Source organism: Schistocerca serialis, chromosome 4 (assembly GCF_023864345.2).
Source record: "Schistocerca serialis cubense isolate TAMUIC-IGC-003099 chromosome 4, iqSchSeri2.2, whole genome shotgun sequence".
Lineage (NCBI taxonomy): Eukaryota > Metazoa > Arthropoda > Insecta > Orthoptera > Acrididae > Schistocerca > Schistocerca serialis.
In genome coordinates, this window is record NC_064641.1 from 517852131 (window position 1) to 517856662 (window position 4532).

A 4532-nucleotide genomic window follows, 5' to 3' on the forward strand; every position below is an offset into this window, starting at 1 on the left:
CGAGGTGGACTGGCATGTTGTTCTAGGGGAAGGAGTAGACAAAAGTATTGAGGGTAAATATAGGGTAGGTATTAGGAATGAAAGAGGAGAAAGACTAACAGATTTGTGCAATAAATTTCAGCTAGTAATAGCTATAAGGAGAGACAGGTAATATACACTACTGGCCATTAAAATTGCTACACCACAAAGATGACGTGCTACAGACGCGAAATTTAACCGACCGGAAGAGCATGTTGTGATATGCAAATGATTAGCCTTCACACAAGGTTGTCGCCGGTGGCGACACCTACAACGTGTTGACATGAGGAAAGTTTCCAGCCGATTCCTCATACACAAAGAGCAGTTGCCTGGTGAAACGTTGTTGTGATGCCTCGTTTGAGGAGAATAAATGCGTACCATCACGTTTCAGACTTTGATAAAGGTCGGATTGTAGCCTATCGCGATTGCGGTTTATCGTATCGCGTCATTGTTGCTCACGTTGGTCGAGATCCAATGACTGTTGGCAGAATGTGGAATCGGTGGGTTCAGGAGGGTAAAACGGAACGCCGTGCTGGATCCCAACGGCCTCGTATCACTAGCAGTCGAGATGACAGGTATCTTATCCGCATGGCTGTAACGGATCGTGCAGCCACGTCGCGATCCCTGAGTCAACAGATGGGGACGTTTGCAAGACAACAACCATCTGCACGAACAATTCCACGACGTTTGCAGCAGCATGGGCTATCAGCTCGGAGACCATGGCTGCGGATACCCTTGACGCTCCATCATAGACAGAAGCGCCTGGGATGGTGTACTCAACGACGAACCTGGGTGCACGATTGTCAAAACATCATTTTTTCGGATGAATCCAGATTCTGTTTACAGCATCATGATGGTCGCATCCGTGTTTGGCGACATCGCAGTGAACGCGCATTTCAAGCGTGTATTCGTCATCGGCGTGATGGTATGGGGTGCCATTGGTTACACGTCTCAGCCACCTCTTGTTCGCACTGACGGCACTTTGAACAGTGGACGTTACATTTCAGATGTGTTACGACCCGTGGCTCTACCCTTCATTCGATCCCTGCGAAACCCTACATTTCAGCAGGATAATGCACGACCGCATGTTGCAAGTCCTGTACGAGCCTTTCTGGATACAGAAAATGTTCGACTGCTGCCCTGGCCAGCACATTCTCCAGATCTCTCACCAACTGAAAACGTCTGGTCAATGGTGGCCGAGCAACTGGCTCGTCAAAATACGCCAGTCACTACTCTTGATGAAGTGTGGTATCGTGTTGAAGATGCACGGACAGCTGTACCTGTACACTCCATCCACGCTCTGTTTGACCCAATGCCCAGACGTATCAAGGCCGTTATTACGGCCAGAGGTGGTTGTTCTGGGTACTGATTTCTCAGGATCTATGCACCCAAGATGCGTGAAAATGTAATCACATGTCAGTTCTAGTATAATATATTTGTCCAATGAACACCCGTTTATCATCTGCATTTCTTCTTGGTGTAGCAATTTTAATGGCCAGTAGCGTACATTCTTTGTACCTATATTTTTCTTTGCATCTTCTGTGATTTCCTTTTTTAGAGATGTCCATTCCTTTTCAACAGTACCGCCTACTGAGCTATTTCTTATTGCTGTGTCTGTAGCCTTAGAGAACTCGAAGCCCATTCTTCATCACTACAGCATTGTGATCTGAGTCTGTATCTGCCCTTGATACGCCTTATAATTCGGTATCTGTTTTCGGAATCTCTGTCTGTCCATGGTGTAACCTGAAATCTTCCCGTATCACCGGGCCTTTTCGAAATACACCTCCTCTTCTTATGATGCTTGAACAGAGTATGCGCTATTACTAGCTGAAATTTGTCACAGTACTCTATTAGTCCTTTCCTATCTCATTCCTCGTCCCACGCCAATATTCTCCTCCTTCCCCTACAACTGCATACCTTGTATTGCGTAAAAAATGTGGACTTCGTTGTGGGACGTCGAGGAATATTCCCGCTTGAGCCTCTGTGTGGCACTACCGAGAGGGAAGACCATCGTATTTGGCGTATGGTTCTGGCGCCTCGTAACGCATCTGCAGCTGTTGGCACCACAGTGTTGCATAAGTTACTTCAAAGACGACTCCAAACAAGAAGCCCTGTAGGTTACATTCCACCGACATACCACCGCCATTTGCCACTTCAGTGGTGTCAAACGAGACCTCACTGGAGCGCTTGGTGCATTTTTGTTGTTTTCTGACGAAAGCTGGTTCTGCATCGGTGCCAGTGGTGAAGTGTATTGGTTAGAAGGAAGCCAGTTGAGGGCTTGCAGCCAACCTCTCTGGGTCCTAGATACACTGGACCTACTCCTCGATTTATGGTCTTTGGGGCGATTTCGTATGATAGCAGGAGCACTCTCGTGGTTATCCCACGCTAGTGGCTGCAAGTTTGTACGTTAATCTGGTGATTCGACCAGGGGGTGTTTTCCCACAGGATAACGTTCGCCCATATACCACTGTTGTAACCCAACGCGCTGTACAGAGTGTTGACATGTTGATCTGTCTCCAATATACCACAAACGGTACATCATCGGACGATAACTCCAATGTTATTCATAAACAGCTTTAACCGTCCCTGTATTGACCGACCAAGTGCAAGAGGCATGATACTCCATCCCACAAACTGACATTCGTAAATTATATAACACAATGCATGCACGTCTGCATGAGTATGTTGGTTGCAATTGCTGATACTGTACCTGCGTTTCACATCTGCAATGGATTATCTTGAGCTTACATTACTCTGTCATCTTGCAATGTTAATCACTCAAATATGTTACCTAGACAAAGGTATTTCCAAAATTTCCTTACTTTTTATTAATGATTTTTTGATGTTCCAATTCTTTTCGCGTCAGTGCGTAAGAAAACATTGCTGGACAGGGATCCCAGCTGTGCATTAGAGCTGCTTGAAATGCCCGAATGTAAACCGTCCCGGTTTTCGGACATGTGTATTCCAGTTGTGACCCACATTCACTTTCTGACGTTGATCTTCTAGCAGCCGTCGGTCCCCGCAGCTGCCGGCACTGTGGCTGGACGTCCCGCGCCCCCCCCCCCCCCCCCCCCCCCCCCCCCGCTAGCCGCGCCGGCAGGCTAGGCCCGCTATCTGGACACAACACGCCGTCCCCCGCGCTGATCGCGTATTTACGGCGTTGGCCCCACCGCGTCTCGCCGCCCGGCGTTGAGATAGCGCCCTCGCCACTCCATCGGCTCCTGCTGTCTGGCCCCTGAGGCCCGCTGCCTCCCCACTGCTTTCGAACGAGTCTCTGTGCATCTAGTAAGTGTCGCAGTAATACCACTGAGTCCCGGCATGTGTACTCCTGACCTAGACGTCTAATTCATTTCATTTTATTGCTGTTGTTAAATCGCTTTCATGTACTTCATGGAGTTACAAAACGTATGTACAAGGGTCACTCCAAAAGAAATGCACACTATTTTTGCATAAATACAGTTTTCATTCTGCATGTGTCAAAGTTTTATAGTGTATAGATACATCCTTACCGCTTATTTTCATACTTAGTTCAAATTCCAGAATGAGATTTTCACTCTGCAGCGGAGTGTGTGCGCTGATATGAAACTTCCTGGCAGATTAAAACTGTGTGCCCGACCGAGACTCGAACTCGGGACCTTTGCCTCTCGTGGGCAAGTCCTCTACCAACTGAGCTACCGAAGCACGACTCACGCCCGGTACTCACAGCATTACTTCTGCCAGTACCTCGTCTCCAACCTTCCAAACTTTACAGAAGCTCTCCTGCGAACCTTGCAGAACTAGCACTCCTGAAAGAAAGGATATTGCGGAGACATGGCTTAGCCACAGCCTGGGGGATGTTTCCAGAATGAGATTTTCACTCTGTAGCGGAGTGTGCGCTGATATGAAACTTCCTGGCAGATTAAAACTGTGTGCCCGACCGAGACTCAAACTCGAACTCGGGACCTTTGCCTTTCGCGGGTAAGCGCTCTACCAACTGAGCTACCGAAGCACGACTCACACCCGGTACTCATAGCTTTACTTCTGCCAGTACCTCGTCTCCTACCTTCCAAACTTTACTTTCAGGAGTGCTAGTTCTGCAAGGTTCGCAGGAGAGCTTCTGTAAAGTTTGGAAGGTAGAAGACGAGGTACTGGTAGAAGCAAAGCTGTGAGTACCGGGCGTCAGTCGTGCTTCGGTAGCTCAGTTGGTAGAGCACTTGCCCGTGAAAGGCAAAGGTCCCGAGTTCGAGTCTCGGTCGGGCACACAGATTTAATCTGCCAGGAAGTTTCATATCAGCGCACACTCCGCTGCAGAGTGAAAATCTCATTCTGGAAACATCCCCCAGGCTGTGGCTAAGCCATGTCTCCACAATATTCTTTCTTTCAGGAGTGCTAGTTCTGCAAGGTTCGCAGGAGAGCTTCTGTAAAGTTTGGAAGGTAGGAGACGAGGTACTGGCGGAAGTAAAGCTGTGAGTACCGGGCCTGAGTCATGCTTCGGTAGCTCAGTTGGTGGAGCACTTGCCCGCGAAAGGAAACGG

The 4532-nt window shown here is 48.4% G+C and overlaps 1 non-coding gene across 1 annotated transcript; it reads left to right on the forward strand.

Moving 5' to 3' along the window:
* Nucleotides 1–4183: 4183 nt before the first annotated feature.
* On the forward strand, nucleotides 4184–4258 carry Trnas-uga (transfer RNA serine (anticodon UGA)). Its single transcript has one exon. It is a non-coding gene; the product is annotated as a tRNA-Ser (tRNA).
* The last annotated feature ends 274 nt before the right edge of the window (nucleotides 4259–4532 follow it).